Raw genomic sequence first — 18025 nt, forward strand, 5'->3', positions numbered from 1 at the left:
TCTGCTATGGCCTGGGAAAGCAGTAGAAGATGGCCCGAGGTGGGCCACTGCATTTGTGTGGGAGGCCCGTTAGAAGCTCCTGGCTCCTGGCTTCAGATTGACGCAGCTCTGGTTGTTCCTGTCAATTGGGCAATGAACAATCGGACGGAAGACTCTCTCTCTCCTCTCTCTGTGTAACTCTGACTTTCAAATAAATAAATAAGTCAATAAAACAAATGTATGAAACAACCTCACTGACGATAGTGGAGTTAAAGGTGCTGATATAAGTATCATTCAACATGAAGTGCATTTTCTAAGATTAAATGCTAAAACACAGGGCTGGCACTGTGGCGTAGAAGGTTAAGCCTCCAACTGCAGTGCCAGCATCCCATATAGGTGCCAGTTCTAGTCCCACATGCTCCACTTCTGATCCAACTCCTGTGCCTGGGAGAGCAGTGGAAGATAGCCGAAGTTCTTGGGCCCCAGCACGCATGTGAAGGCTTGCAAGAAGCTCATGGCTCCTGGCTTCAGCCTGGCCTAGCCCTTGCTGTTGTGGCTATTTGGGAAGTGAACCAGCAGATGGAAAATTCTCTGTCTCTCTTTCTCTCTGTCTCTACTTCTCTCTCTGTATTTCTGCCTTCTCAGATTAACAATTCTGATACTACCATACATGTATAATGGAATTGAACAGTTAAGTAATTTGATAGCACCACACAGTAACCAGATTTCTCACTGTTGGAACATGTGTTTATAGATATGCAAGCAGAGGGGACTAGAGTAATCTATGTAGTAATGGATTACAGTTGGATACAAGGTAATGAATTAGAGATGCATTATTCATGTTCACTTTGATATACATAATAACCAGCATTGGGGAACCTAAGTCATTTCCTCTGGCTCTACCAAGGCAATCACAGACAGGACTCAAAACTCAATCAAAGGGATACAAATTGGAAAGGAAAAGTCATATTATCACTGTTTGCAGTTGACATGATTCTATATATACAGAAACCAAAATACTCTGCTAAGAAACTATTAGAACTCATGAGAAAGTTTGGTAAAGTTGCAGGATATAAAATTAACATACAAAAATCAATAGCTTTTGTATAAACAGACAATGTATACAATGCCATGGCTGAGAAAGAACTAGTAATACCGGTAGCATTCACAATAGCTACAAAAGATTTAAATACTATGGAAAAAAAATTTAACCAGGGATATTAAGCCAATATCCCTACAATGAAAGTTACAAAACATTGAAGAAAGAAATAGAAGACTTAAAAAATTGGAAGGATCTTTCATGTTTGTGGACTGGAAGAACTAATTTCATCCAAATGTCCATACTACCCAAGTCAATTTATAGATTCAGTGCAATTCCAATCAAAATACCAAAAATATTCTTCTCAGATCCAGAAAAAATAATGCTAAAATTCATATGGAAACACTAGAGACCCAAAGTAGCTAAAACAATTTTAAACAACAAAACCAAAGCCATAGGCATCATGATATCAGATTTCAGAAATATGACAGAGCAATTATAATCAAAACAGTGTGGTACTGGCATAAAAATAGAAATGTAGACCAATGAAATAGAATAGAAACCACAGAAATCAGTGCACACATCAACAAAAAAATAATCTTTTATAAAAAAACTAAAATCAATCCCTAGAACAAGGACAGTTTCTTCAAAAAATGTAGCTGGGAAAATTGGATCTCTGTGTACAAAAGTATGAAACAAGACCCCTACCTTATACCTTATACAAAAATTAACTCTTCATGGATCCAGTATTAAAATATTATTAGAGTAAAACATTGGGGAAATTCTGCAAGACATTAGCATAGGCAAATATTCCTTGGAAAAGACCCTCAAAGGACAAGCAATAAATGCAAAAATTGACAAATTGGCCTATAACAATCTAAGAAGCTTCTGTACAGCAAAGGAAACACTCAACAAAGTAAAGAGGCAACTGACAGAAAGGGAGAAAAATTTGGAAACCATGCAACTGATAAAAGACTAATATTCAGAATCTATAAAGACATCAAGAAACTCAGCACAATAAAACAAATAATCCAATTAAGAAATGGGCAAAGGACATGAACAAGCATTTCTCAAAGGATGAAATTCAAATGAACAACATACACAGAAAAAAAATGCTCAGCATCACTAGCCATCAGGGAAATGCAAATAAAAACTACTTTTACATCTCACCTCACCCTAGTTAGAACAGTTATCATCCAAAAATAAAAAAAAATAACAAATGCTAGCAAGAATGTGGGGGGAAAGATACCCTAATGCAGTGTTGGTGGGAATATAAATTAGTACAACCATTATGGAAAACAGTGTGGAGATTCCTCAGGAATCTGAAAATAGATCTATCTTGTGACCCAGACATCCTACTCCAAGGCATTTTTCCCTACGAAAGTGAAATCAGCATACAAAATGTCGCTCCCCCTCTTCGTGGAGGAACGACACTAAACCCTGCCTAGGCTTCATATCCGAGTCACGGCACCATTATGTCGCTCCCCCTCTTCATGGAGGAACAACACAGGACCCTGCGCTGTTCTTTCATCTGCTCGGCCCTTCCCGGGTTTGCTGCTGGTTCTTCCTGGGTTGGCTACCATCCTTCCACCTCCATGGAAGGGCGGTTCCCCCCTGCCACTTTCCCCACTTCCGCGGGGGAGCGGCACACCGCCGGCCGGCTCTCTCGGGGGCTGCACAGGTGTTCCTTCAGATAGATGTTCCCCTTAGATGTTCCTGGTGCATGTTGTCTCTCTCCTCCTTTATAGTCCTCTTCCACCAATCCCAACTCTGCTACCCATACGTCGAGTACGTTGCTCTCCTCCAATCAGGAGCAGGTCCTACAGTTTATTGGTTGAACTGGAGGCAGCTGAATAGAAGCTGTTTCTCCCTTCTCAGCGCCATATTGTGGGACAGCAGATGCATAGAATAAGTCTTAATTCCAGTAACTTAGTCTAGTCCGAGTTGCTCCCAGTTGCTCCCCACAGATCCCCCTTTCTTTTTATTTTTGGCGTTGATACGCGCCTGTCTTCGGTGGCCCACGGCACACACTCTGCTCTGCTTGCTAGAGTTGCCCACAGGTGCTTACAAGCCCTATCAATCAGGCAAACCGAATCCGGGTCCTCTCTTTGCCATGTTGTGAGGAGGTTTTTAGGCGCTGATGTGTGCCTGTGTTCGGTGCCCTGCAGCGCATGCTCTGCTCTTCTAGAACTGCCAGCTAGTGCTTACAAGCCCTACCAATCAGGCAAACCGAATCCAAGCCCTCTCATTGCCGTCTTGTGGGGAGACTTATTGGTGTTGATAACGTGCCTGTCTTCGGTGACCTGCGGCGCATAAGCTGCTTGCCGCCCGCAGGTGCTTATCGTCTTACTAATCAGGCAGACCGAATCCAAGCTCTCTCATTGCTGTGTTGTGGGGAGGCCTTATTTTTCTCTATTTCTCTATCTCTGGGCATTCCTATTTCTCCTATTTTACTTCTATCTACCAGCATTCCTATTTCTCTCATTTTACTTCTAAACTTCTGTTTCTCTTATCCCCACGGCTTCCCGGCGCCCGCCCCGAGGCTGCTTCTCGGCGGCTTCCCGGCTCTGAGCCGCTTCAGCCCGCGCTTCTCTCATCTGTGCGGCTTCCCGGCTTTGCGTGCGCACTCCGCGGTCTCCGTGCCCCTTCGCGCCCGCACCACGGCCTTCGCGCCAGCCCCGCGTTCCCTATATTAGCGCCCCGTGCGCTCTCCCCGTTCGTGCCCCGCGCGCTCTCTCTGCACGCGGCGGCTTCCGCGAGTCACACAGCCTAGCTCACGTTTCCGCCACTGGTATTCAGTCTAAGTTCCCCGGGCTAACCTGGCGAATTCAACCTAGCTCACATCTGCGCCTTTCGGTTTGGCTTCCCATCTTTTGCTCCCTGGGCTAATCTGATGGATTCCAACCTGGCTTACGCGTCTCCGCCTCTCGGTTTGGCTTCCCATCTTTTGCTCCCCGGGCTAATCTGACGGATTCCAACCTGGCCCATGTCTCCACCTCTGGTTCCAGATTTTCGCCCCTTGTTCCCCGGGCTGACTCGATGAATCCCAACATAGCTTACGTCTCCGCCTCAGCCTGCCCCCGCAGCTTCATTCTCCCTAACATATTTTTATCTACCCAGTATGTTTCCCTAACTTTTCTTCCAACAACAATATTCCCCTCTCATTTCTCCTGGCTTCTCCCCACAGTCCGTATCCGAGTCTGTTTCTTCTTGCTTTCACTTTCACTTTCAATCCTAACGTCCAATCCTAACTTCTTTCCCACAGTCCGTATCCGAGTCTATGCCTAGGCTTTTGATAGCTTCTTCCAGCACCTTTTCCATCCGGCTTTTCCCTAGGCTCTTTGCTAGTCTCTCTCTCTGGTATTTTCCCACTTCTTCCCGCTTCTTCCCTCCTAGGTTTCCTATCCGAGTCATGGCACCATTATGTCGCTCCCCCTCTTCATGGAGGAACAACACAGGACCCTGCGCTGTTCTTTCGTCTGCTCGGCCCTTCCCGGGTTTGCTGCTGGTTCTTCCCGGGTTGGCTACCATCCTTCCACCTCCGTGGAAGGGCGGTTCCCCCCTGCCACTTTCCCCACTTCCGCGGGGGGCCGGCTCTCTCGGGGGCTGCACAGGTGTTCCTTCAGATAGATGTTCCCCTTAGATGTTCCTGGTGCATGTTGTCTCTCTCCTCCTTTATAGTCCTCTTCCACCAATCCCAACTCTGCTACCCATACGCTGAGTACGCTGCTCTCCTCCAATCAGTAGCAAGTCCTACAGTTTATTGGTTGAACTGGAGGCAGCTGAGTAGAAGCTGTTTCTCCCTTCTCAGCGCCATATTGTGGGACAGCAGATGCATAGAATAAGTCTTAATTCCAGTAACTTAGTCTAGTCCGAGTTGCTCCCAGTTGCTCCCCACACAAAAGAGTTATCTGTTCCCCCTCCATGTTTATTGCAGCTCAATTCACAGTAGGAAAGGTACAGAATTAACCCATATGTCCATCAACTAGTGTCTGGATAAAGAAATTATGATATATATATATATATATATACACACTATGGAATAGTATTCAGCCATAAAAAGAATAGCACCCTGTCTTTTGCAACAAAAATGGATTCAATTGGAAACCATTATGCATAATTTCATTAATTATAATAAATGTACCATACTAAGGTATGATGTCAGTAATAAGGGGAACTGTATGGGCTAAATGGGAACTTTACACTATCTTCTCAAATTTTATTTGTAGATCTAGAATTTTCACAAGAAATAAAGTCTATTAAACTGTATGACAACTGTCATTTTACTGTGATATTGGAGTTGAGTACAAAGACCTAAATTGCAAAGCAGTATGGAGTGCTGTGTTCACGGCAACACTACAATGGAACAGTGGGAAGTGATGAAGGAAAGAAGTTTGAAGAGATCTTTATTTTTTGATGGTTTTAATTTTATTTGAGATGGCAAAACATAAGATAATTAATTTCAACATAGCGCAGAAAGTTTTGGTTAGTTCTTATACAGTTCCTATAAAACAATACACTTAATGAATCCCCAAAGCTACCATATTTGTCTTTGAAATATTTTTGTGAAAAGAGTCAATTTTCAAAAGAGCAGAGCATGGATAAGTAGGAATGTGGTTAGCAAAAAAGGGTTCTATTGGGACTCACACATCTATGTTCTTCACTTTGGAAATAAAATTATATTCAGCAAACTGTCACTCTCAACCCTTCTTCAAAAAAGCGTGCTCTCTGCTTCTAGATGGAGCCTCCATTTATTTCCCTTTATGTCTTTTTGCTATCATTTTGAAAATGTGAAATCCAATGTCTTATAAGTAAATTATTTTAGAAAATCTATCAAGTGAAACACTTTTTAAATGAAGGAAGTATACTTAGGCATTCTAAATGGAAAATGGTACAGATATGGACAAACTTGTCAGTATTTGAGTAAAAACAAACATTGGAGACTGGCTTGGCAGATAAGTTTGCATAGGCTGAGTAGTTAAGGTTATGTTAAGCTGGGGCGGAGTCTGAGGGCCTTGACGATAACACTAAGGACTAGTTGCACCGTTTAATAAGTGAAGAATTCTCTGTGAGGGAAGGATACAGAGCGCTCCTTTTGGAAGAAGGGTTGAGAGTGAAAGCATGAATAGGGGAGGAGGATCAGTTATGCAGATAGTGCTGTATGTTCTATATACACATGAGATAGAGGGATGTGAATAAGGATGGCACAGTAGAATGAAAACTGGGAGGGACGTAAGCAACAGAAAGAATAACTAAGAGGGTGTAGAGAGAAGAAGACATAACAGGTTGTTTCATACTGTGCTTATCGTTTACTCAATATTGACTCTCCTTGCTTTTTTCTTGCTAGCTGTAAACTCCTATTTTGTTGAGGATGATAATGTTTTCAGTTGAAAATACTTACCACATTTACCTTGCTTCTTTGTTTCTCTATCTCCCCTTCCTTTAGTATCTAGAAAGGACATAGACAAGATGCACCGGGTTGTAAAAGCAACCATTTTGCCACAGAATGGGGCAGATAGGAAGAGGCAGGTTCTTGATAACCCTGTGCACCTATCTTTGAACTTCATTTTACTTGACAGGAAAAAAAATATTTAGTTTAACTAATGTGACTGTATTTCTTTTACCACCCTAATTGAAACAGAATAGAAGGTTATCCAAAGAATTTACACTCTGATGAATTAGGAAAGAATGCCTTGTTAATCCTCAATCCAGGGTAATTGGATGAAAAGCAAAAGGTTCTACTCCTGGGAGGGAAATATTCCTGAATAGGTGTATTGCATCTTGGAAAAGGGGCGATGGGCACTGTACTTTATTAGGCATTTTCTCCATCAGGTGGTAGAAGAGTCTGAAAGTGCTATGTGTACTGACAGCTTGGGTTCACAGCTCTCTCTACTAAATTAAGTAAGTTGTCACTTGTCCATTCCATGCAGTGGTGGTAAAGAACAGAAAGGCTCCTCAGAACACCTGAAACCTCCTTGCTAGGAATGAGGGGTGCCTATGATGCTGCATGCTTGACTGTATTACACCATGGACCCACCTCTGCTTGCTACGTAGACCATCAATATGGTCTTTTTTTTTTTTTAAAGATTTATTTATTTGAAAGTCAGAGTTACAGAGAGAGAGAGAGAGAGAGAGAGAGAGAGAGAGAGATCTTCCATCTGCTGATTCACTCCCCAGTTGGCTGCAACGGCTGGAGCTGCGCCGATCCGAAGCCAGGAGCCAGGGGCTTCTTCAGGTCTCCCACGTGGGTGCAGGGGCCCAAGGACTTAGGCCATCTTCTACTGCTTTCCCAGGCCATAGCAGAGAGCTGGATTGGAAGTGAGCAGCCGGGACTAGAAGTGGCGCCCATATGGGATGCTGGCGCTTCAGGCCAGGGCGTTAACCCCCTGCATCACAGCACTGGCCCCAATATGGTCTTGTTACAGGTGCAGATCCTTCAAAGATGGGAAGTAGAAAATGATAAACCAAATTCATTGCATATTCTCTTAAACCTGAGCTCCTGGGGCCCAGCAATGATCATTCCTCCTCATCCCCAATTTCCTGACTGCAGTTTAGCAATCTAAACATTTCTGTGAGGAAAAAGAACAAAGAACAGGCCCTAACAAGAGCCACTCAGCTATGTCTTATATTCTCTCACAAGTTGCATAAAATACATAGAAACAGATGCTAACTATTTTGCAGTTTTACTTTAACTTGCTTAGATTTGAAATCTGGGCAAACAAGACACATGTATGCCACATTTATTAATTTTAATTCATTAAACACTTGTGGAGTTACTGGAATTTTGGGGGCACTATTCTAGGGGTGGTGACATGTAAATAAAATACCCCCAAAAATGCCCTTACAAATTATATATCTAGACAGGTGAGACAGTATATATATACCAATACATAAAATGCATAGTGTATCAGAAGTTGTATATCTGAGAAAAATATTGTGAGGAGCAGAGAATGAATGTTGACAAAGGAATATTTGATAGTATAATGCTAAATAAAGTTGTTGTAGAATAATAAGTCCTCCCGGGAAGCTAGTATTTGAGAATAATCTTAAGGAGGAATGGGAGGCAGTCATGCAGATAATCAGGGGAGTACATTATGAATTTTCTAAGGTGCACACATTGGCTCTTTTCAGCAATTCATGTGATTAGACCAATACATTCACTCTGGAAAGAGTATCCACATAGTTCATCTTTTTGGACCTGTTATCGTGTAAAAATTGCTTTCTATTGCATACCTGACATTGAAGATAGATACCACAATAGTAAATGAGTTAAGGACTAAATGCACGATATACTTGTATCATAAGGCCATGTGTAGTAATAGGAAATAAAGTATAAGAAACATGGAAAACTATATGGTTATTTTAGTGGGGAAAGCTATCCACACACACACATACACATACACACACATACACACATATTGCACACACATATTTGTTTGTAGATGAAGCAAAGAGAATGTTTTATAAATTTTTTTCCTGTTATTCCAAGTACATGATCAAATGAAGGTGAAATATCAAATTATTGTTAAATCCATCAAGTAAACTTCAGAAGTATATTTGAAATAACCATACTTTTTTATGTAACTGTAACTAAACATGATGAAATACCTCTTGTGTAGATATTAATTTTACAACAATTTTCAAACAAGTATTGCTGGCCATGAATAAGCCTATGAAGTCTTCAAGGTCATTAATATCCAGACTCTTCCCAATTTCCTATCTGTTTCTACTTCCTATTCAGCTTCCTGCTTTTCCAGGCCATAGCAGAGAGCTGGATTGGAAAAGGATCAGGCAGGACTAGAACCAGCGCCCATACTGGATGCCAGCGCTTCAGGCCAGGGCTTTAACCTGCTGCATCACAGTGCCAGCCCCCATTTTCTATGCTATTTCAAAAAAACTACTTTTGCTTTACATGCCTTTTCTTTTCCATGCTCCTCAGTCTTTATGGACAGGAGACATGAACCTTGCAGAGGAAAAAAAAAAAAAACTATAGTAACAGAAGACACCTGCAACAGTAGCAGGAGAGTATTTGGGCCCCTGTCACCCATGTGAGAGACTAGGATGGAGTTCCTGGCTCTTGGTTTGGATCTGGCTCAGATATGACAGCTGCAGTGAGCCACTAGATGGAAGACACTCTCCCCACCATCCCCAATTCTCTGTCACTTTGCCTTTCAAATAAATAAATAGAAATAAATAAATAAACCCCTTTATAAAAGGCAAAGTAAAACATATTTATGAAGGCCGGTGCCGCAGTTCAATAGGCTAATCCTCTGCCTGTGGCACCAGCACACCGGATTCTAGTCCCAGTCAGGGCACTGGATTCTGTCCCGGTTGCTCCTCTTCCAGTCCAGCTCTCTGCTGTGGCCCAGGAGTGCAGTGGAGGATGGCCCAAGTGCTTGGGCCCTGCACCCCATGGGAGACCAGGAGAAGCACCTGGCTCCTGCCTTCGGATTGGCGCGGTGTGCCGGCTGAGGTGGCCATTGGAGGGTGAACCAACGGCAAAGGAAGACCTTTCTCTCTGTCTCTCTCACTGTCCACTCTGCCTGTAAAAAAAAAAATATGAAATCCAAGGGCACTTAAAAGATGTTTTAAGTGAGTCTTATCTTGAAGGCAAATTAGAATTCACCATATGGGGGTAATTTGTGTATTGTGGGAAGGGAGAGCAGAAAGACATGGGACGCTCAAGTTTAAGAACCTCTCAAGGACAGGCCCCTGTCCCAGCTTACCCTTCAGAAGTTGACATAGTTCAGGATTTCGCAGGGTTTCTCTCCTTCTCATGTTTCTCCCTCAGAAAGCAGGGTGGCTGGCACCGTGGCTCACTAGGCTAATCCTCCGCCTGTGGCGCTGGCACCCCGGGTTCTAGTCCCGGTTGGGGTGCTGGATCCTGTCCCAGTTGCTCCTCTTCCTGTCCAGCTCTCTGCTGTGGCCCGGGAGTGCAGTGGAGGATGGCCCAAGTGCTTGGGCCCTGCACCCACATGGGAGACTGGGAGGAAGCACCTGGCTCCTGGCTTCTGCACCGGCCATAGCAGCCATTTGGGGGTGAACCAACGGAAGGAAGACCCTTCTCTCTGTCTCTCTCTCTCTCACTGTCTAACTCTACCTGTCAAAAAAACAAAAAAGAAAATTTGTGATGAAGGTTAAATGTCTGCAAATATACTAAGAATCACTTAATCATATATTTAAAATGGGTGCATTTCTGTAATTAATAATTTATACCTCAATAAAATTGTTAAGAAAAGTATCCATTGTCTTGCTTGTCCATCCATCATCTATTTTAAATATACTTAATTAATACAATTATTATAAAATGATGCTTAGTGTGAAAACCCTACAAGACAGATGAATTACAAGAAGCTCATATGTTCAACAACAGAGATTAGATAAATAAACTATGGGAGAGCCAAGGGATGAATTCTGTGTGTGCCTGGAGGATAAAATTGCATCTAGAAGACTAGGTAATGAAATGAGATAAAGCTCATGATATACTCATGCACAAAATGAAAAATAGACTACCACATCTTTATGTTTTATGGTCCCAAGTTTTTAAGTGATATAATTGTAACAAATGCATGATCCCAGGACAGGCAGAGTTAGTGAGAGAGAGAGACAGAGAGAAAGGTCTTCCTTCCATTGGTTCATCCCCCAAATGGCCACTACGGCTGACGCTGCACGGATCCGAAGCCAGGAGCCAGGTGCTTCCTCCTGGTCTCCCATGCGGGTGCAGGGCCCAAGCACTTGGGCCATCCTCCACTGCCTTCCCGGGCCACAGCAGAGAGCTGGACTGGAAGAGGAGCAAAGTGAGCCACGGCGCCAGCCCCCAATTATTAGTCTTGTAACTCTTCTCATTGATTGAACAATAGAAAGTATGTATTTGATGACTTCACATTTGATCTAATTCTAAACTAGCTGGAAGGGGTCATCAAAAAACAAAAATCTGTCTAGTACAAAATCTTCTGTGCAGCAATGGCAGTAAGTAGAACAGATGAAAATATACAAGCTTTTAATTACTATGGTACTGGGTGCTTGTTGAGAAAACTACCTGGGGAAACAAGTGCATGCTGGATCCAAAAGTCTTCCTTCATGCAGGTATATTTAAACTAATTGATACCTAATGCAAAATCTTCTCCAAAGATTTCATACACTGTAGCATGTATTCTCCCCTGCCGGCCAAGGTGATGTGGACATCTACAGTTTAGTTTCATTGTGTCATGTTTGCATATTTTTTCTTTTCTAATTAAACATTATTATAGGAGATTATTCCCATTGGGGCATGCATATTTTAGTCACAATCAATACTTGACTCAATTCACTCAGAATATGTTCTTTGGTACCTCTCTCTTGTTTGTCTCTTCACAAGTCCTCATTAACCTGTACATTTCTTCTCTCAATGAACTGATTTGTCTTGTTATTTTTATGAATTACCTTGATAACGTGCCATCCCCAATGCAACAGAATCCCCATCTAATTAATAGTGCCTTTCCAAATATTACCAAAAAAACTACTAGAAATTTAAAAATGTAATAGTGGTTACCTCTGGATGCAGGGATTACAGGAGATTTTCATTTTTGTCCTTTATACTGTTTTGCATATGTCAAATAGATTTTTCATTCATTGCAACTTCTATGTTTTACATTCCTAAGGGAATGCCAAGTTATTTTATAGACACACACACACATAATTTGCTTCTTGGAACTAAAACAAAATCTGCCATCCATACGGGCCTAGCAGCATTTCTTAACCTTTGTGCTACTGACATTTAAGGCTGGTTTTATTCATTGTGGTGGAGAATGTCCTGAGCGTGTAAGATGTTTGGTAGCCTCCCCAGACTCTAGTCACTAAGTGACAGTATCACCTTTCACTTGTGACAATTGAACAAGTCTCCAGTTATTGCCAAGTATCCCCAGGGAGGTGGTGGGGTAGGCAGGTGTAAAATCATCTCAAGTTATGAGTGACCGTTCTTTCCATGTGCCTTCTCTGTGGTTTCCATTGTGTGTGTTTGTCTTTCTAGTCTCCCCAGGGATGTAGAATGGAGAATCCTCTGTACACAGGGGATTACATTACATTACATTCCTTGCATGTAAATATCCTTGTGGCTCCTGTACTATTTTCTTCCTGTGACTGAAGAACCTGCAAACAATTCTTTTGTGTAAATACTTGGAGCACAGGAAGCTTTCATAATCTCTTCTATTATTTCTCCCAAACCATTTACTTGCCAAACTTGGTCAGTGATAAGTATTAAATCACAATGATAATGTCAACGGTCACTAAAGAATGAGGTTCTAGTTGCAAATTAAAATGTACCACATATAATTGTAGGTTTTGATATGTGAATACACACACACATATATCAATGCATCAGCTGCTATATATTCTACTTACTGTTAAAACAAATTATATTTTATTGGCTTCTTTTACAGAAATATACAATCATTTTCAAGGTAAAAAATTTACCTTTAGGTTCTGAAGTCATCATAAACTTTAAGGAAATTGACATAAATTTCTGCTAGTTATTTGAGCATTTGATTAATAGCATTTTTTGCTTCTCTTCCACACATAAATAAGTTGTACGTGTGCTCAGATGCATGAATCATAAGAAATAAAATGCTTACACATTTAGTTTTAGCAATTTTTAAACGCAATTGCTTGCTAAGTCAATAATTCACAGCATATTTGTAAAAATCATTGCATAATAAGCCACCAATATGTCTTCAAATTACACACTGATTTTTATATATTCTTTCATCATACAGTAATACAAATATTAGGCTAAATTCACTTCGCTTGTACATACCAAAATACCAGATACTTTCTATCACTAAACAAAAGCACAAAGCTTTAATATTTTGTCACATAAAGTACCAAATTTTTATCAGTACATTTGCACATTGCAGAATGATAATTGTGTTTTCAGATATGGTATCCTCTCTGTCCCACATACCCTCCCTCTGTCTTTACTTGGAAAAAATCTATCTTCTCTTCAAAATTCAGCTTTATTTCTCTTCTGCACTTGTGAAATTCCCCGTGACTACCTGAGGTGGAGTTACTGGTTCCCCCTGATATTCTTACAGCTTTCCTGAATCTGTTGTAACTTTTGTTACATTGTATTTCCATCACTTCCTCTGTGTTGCTGTCCCACTCTTGAACCTACATTGTATCAGAGAGCATGTATCCTTAATCTGTCATTCATTTCATGAGCATTTTTTGATAATCTAACTTGATGTAGGCACCATGCTAATAGTTAGGGATAAAGGAAAAAATTTCCACTTACAAGTTGCTTAGCACTCATGGAGGAGACAGAGAAACAATTATATCGTCAAGAAGAGCATCATGATGAGGTTGAGGACAGGATGTGTGGAAAGAGCTTGAGCAGGAAATGATTATTGAAAGAATGTGTCTCAACTGAGTTTCTACAGTGGAGAGGCATCATCACACTGTGGGCAGGTGATTTAGTAAACTCGTCCAGGCGGGACCAGGACAAGTGCTAGGGGCAGGGTTTAAGGTATGAAGTCTCGATTCAGGGATGCTTGCTGCACCTCTGTCTGTTTCATCTGTGCCTCCTGATTACTTGTATCCTTGACATTATTGGCAAATTTTAAAGGGATAGCAGCTCTGATTCAGGCAAGTTTTTTTTTTGTAAGTGTTGTGGGGAGCAACTGGACTAGACTGAGTTGCTGGAATTAAGACTTATTCTATGCATCTGCTCTCCCACAATATGGCGCTGGGAGAGAAGTAAACAGCTTCCGCACAGCTGCCTCCAGTTCAACTAATAAACTGTAGGACTTGCTATTGATTGGAGGAGAGCAGCGTACTCGGCGTGTGGGCAGCCGAGTTAGGATTGGCGGAGGAGGACTATAAAGGAGGAGAGAGACGGCATGCACCAGGAACATCTAAGGGGAACATCTAGCTGAAGGAACACCCGTGCAGCCCCCGAGAAGAGCCGGCCGGCGGTGTGCTGCTCCCCTGCGGAAGTGGGGAATGCGGCCAGGGGGAACCGCCCTTCCACGGAGGTGGAAGGGATAGTAGCCAACCCGGGAAGAACCAGCAACAAACCCGGGGAGGGCCGAGCAGACGAAAGAACAGCGCAGGGTCCTGTGTCGTTCCTCCACGAAGAGGGGGAGCGACAAGTGTGATTCTCTGTGATATCTCAAAATGGAAGAAACAGGTAAAAATTGGTCTGGATATAGAAATTTATGGCATCCTACAGGAGAAAACGTGAACATCGAGGGGTTTTTGATAAAAGAGAAATAAGGATATATATTGAGAATAATTAATGAGTGGTGAATAATGAAGTTGTATAATAACTATTTTAGGAGTGAGATGCAGACATGACTGGAGATATGGAAAAGAATTCTAGGAAAGCCCAGATTAATTTATACATCATGAGTGGTGCTTCTAATCTCTGCCAATCTGAGCATTTACAGGGCAGTCTACAGGTCAGGATCAGAAAAAGTAGAGAATTGAATGGTTCCAAAATTGAAAGTCTTCTACATAAAGGTTGTGTATGTTTATTCTGTAAAGATGGGGCAAGAAAGTTGTGGGTACTGACAACATGTATCAAAAATCAGAGGATGGCCAGCGCAGAGGATGGCCGGTGCCGCGGCTCTCTTGGCTAATATCTTCTTTTCCCTCACTGCCCATTCCACCCCATCCATTGATCCAAAATATAAACATAGATTGCTGTAAAACTGACTCTATTCATAATATAAAGAAAGGAGAATAGTAACGTGGAGACAAGAATTTTGCATCTTCTCCCATCATGGAACAGATTTGCTGAACCTTCTGCATTTAAAGGAAACAATAAAGCCTTTAAAACCTTCCTAAGGATGAGGGGAATGATACAAATTGTAAGTATTCAGTATATTTGTATATGCTTTTTAATGTTCCTTGTTTAAATTAAGAAATATTTTTGAAAATGTATTTCTCCAAGTAAGTGCCAAAGTAAAAGACAGAGAAGCCATAATTCAACAACACATAATGAACAGAAGCGTTCAGAGTTAATTTGTCATTAGCAAAATGCTTTTCTGAATACCTAAAATTATGTCTGGAAGGCCTATACCATAATAATTAGCAGAAATACTGAATTTGAAATGACTGGTTTTCCAGATGGAATACTACTTCTTGGATCTTTGGAGAAATGTTTTTGGGAAGCAGCATAATTACAGATAGTACAATATTCTCCCAATTTTTAGGGAAATGGTCCTTAACATATAACAACAGCTTGAATATGTTCCTTTTTCAGAAGAACGTGGAAATTATTATGCCTTAGAGTTAACTGCCATAGCTCTTGTATTTGATGTAGGAATAATTCAGACAGCAATTCAGTAATAGTTATATTATTACAGTTTTTTTTTAAACTTCATTTTTATTAGCATGCTTTGTCTTGATTTATACCATGCTGTCTTATAGACACAGCAAGAGTAACCAAATACCATGTCAGGAGAGGGGCTTATTTCTTAATGTGCATGGCACAGATCTAGTCTAGGAGAGCCTTGTACCTAAAGTAAAGGTGTGAGCTCCTCAGGGAGACTCCTGTTAGAGGCAATGAGAGTCACCGAGAGTGGAAACAAAACATAAACCCCCTGGGATGGCAGCCATCAGCAGGCTAGGAGAAGGTGGAGGCAGGAAAGAAACTCCTTGGAGAAGGCTTTCAGAGGTAATATTCTCAGAAGATTAAGGACCAATAGTCAAATGTCTAAGCACAAAGAGATAGTTATTTTAACGCATCTGCTCAGAATTTCCCTGATGCCAAACTATTTACCATGAACTCTGTCATTATGGGATTTAATATATTAAAGTAATTCCTTTGTTTATCTCATGCCCTGAGCTTTTATTCTCAATTATAATATTTCCCCCTCATATACCATGGCTGTGAAGAAGAGTGGGCATATAGTCATGATTTAATAAGAAAGAAGAGATGAAGAGAAACTAAAACCATATCGAATATCGCAGCTATGTTTTCTCTCTTTTGCTTCTTAGCCATTTGTTTGTCTTAGTTAATAATATAACTGATAGTCATACACGCACTCTCATGGGATCATCATGCAGAAACACGAGTACTGCTGAAATTCTGAACTGGGCCTATTGGTCAGAGAGCTGCATATTATTTGTTTTCCTATCACCATGTGACTGTTGATTGATAATATCACTACTATATATACAGCATGATGATACTCACGAGGAATCATTGTTTTACAATATTTCCAGCTTGTCACATTTAAGAATACTCTAGAATACTCTTTAGAATACTCTAAAGAAGGCATTGATGTGACTACCCTCACGGAGATATAAGTAACTAAGAGGTTAGGATAGACTTGTTACTAGAAAAACTGTAGCATATTTCCAGGGATCAGGGAAGGGATTCAAGGCAGGCTGGGCTGATGCTGGTACGAATCGAGTTCTTCAACAACAAACCATTTGGCCCTTTGTAATATTACTGACACAGCAAAATTAGACATAGGATAGACATAATTGTGAAATAATCTGATTGAATTTATTTCAAAGATTAAGATGAATAATTTCAAATGACTAAGGAGAAAATTAGACACTCTAGTTTTTAGAAGATCATTTTAAGATAATGGGTAAAAGTTTGCAAGCTGAAATAAAGTAATGTAAATTTCAGTCGAATATAAGGAACACAACTCCTTTCAGAAAGGAATTGTTATTCCTGGAAATACATAAATTTCCTAAACTGACTCCAGATGAAACAGAGAAACTCACAGGAAAATCACTTGATGCTTTCTCAGTTTAAACTTAAAAAATCTGAAAAGCAAAGAGAAAAAAAAGGCGTGAAAAAACAAGACTATAATAAACCTGTGGAACAACTATAAAATCTGTAACATACATGTAATGGGAATATCAGAAGGAAAAGGAAGACAAAGAACCAGAAGAAATATTTACAGCCATGAAAATTGAGGATTTCCCCCAAATCACTGCCAGACCTTAAGCCAAGAATCTCAGAGAACACCAAGAATAAATGCAAGAAAAATTACACGTAGGCATATGATGCTCAAATTGCAGAATGAAAGATAAAGAAAAATCCATAAAAAGAACCAGATGGGAAACTATCTTGTCAATAAAGGATAAAAATAAAAATCATATCTGTTTTCTCAAAAGCTATGTAAACAAGAACAGAGTAAAATGAAGAATAGCACTGAGAGAAAAATATCATCAACCTAGAATTCTGCACATTAAAATTATCCTTCAAAGGAGAAGAAGAAATAAAGACTTTCTTAGACAAACAAAAATTATGGAATTTATTGCCAGTCGACTTGCCTTGCAAGAAATGTTCTTTAAAAATTCTTCACAGTGAATGCAAATGATATAGGTTAGAAATTTGGATCTGTTTAAAGAACATCAGAAAAAGTGAGTTAAGGTAAAATAAATACCTTAATTTTTTTCTAACTGTGAATTGACCTCACAGATAGTAATTAGTCCACATTAATAATAAACCAAAGAGGCTGGTGCTGTGGCACAGTGGATTATAGCCCTGGACTGCAGCACCAGCATCCCATATGGGTGCTGGTTCAAGTCCCGGTTGGCTGCTCCACTTCCGATCCAGCTTTAGCTATGGCCTGGGAAAGCAGTAGAAGATGGCCCCAGTCCTTGGACCCCTGCACCCAGCATGGGAGACCCGGAAGAAGCTGTTGGCCCCTAGCTTCAGACTGGCCCGGCTCTGGCCTTTGTGGTCATTTGGAGAGTGAACCAGTGGATGGAAGACCTCTCCCTCTCTCCGGCCCTACCTCTCAAGGATAAATAGACAAGCCCTCAGTCACAATTAGAGATTTCAACCCTATCTATCCAAAAATGGAAAGATCATCAGCAGAAAATCAGTATTGAGTTAATTCAATTCATCAGTACACCAATAAACTGGTTCATCCAACAACAGCAGATTCCAGATTCTTCTCAAACTTATGTGGAAAATTCACCAACATAGACCACATTCTGGTCCATAAAATATAGCAGTTTTTAAATAAAATAAATACTAGTGTCTGCTTTCAGAGCACAATG

This window comes from Oryctolagus cuniculus, chromosome 5 (assembly GCF_964237555.1).
Source record: "Oryctolagus cuniculus chromosome 5, mOryCun1.1, whole genome shotgun sequence".
NCBI classification, from domain to species: Eukaryota; Metazoa; Chordata; class Mammalia; order Lagomorpha; family Leporidae; genus Oryctolagus; species Oryctolagus cuniculus.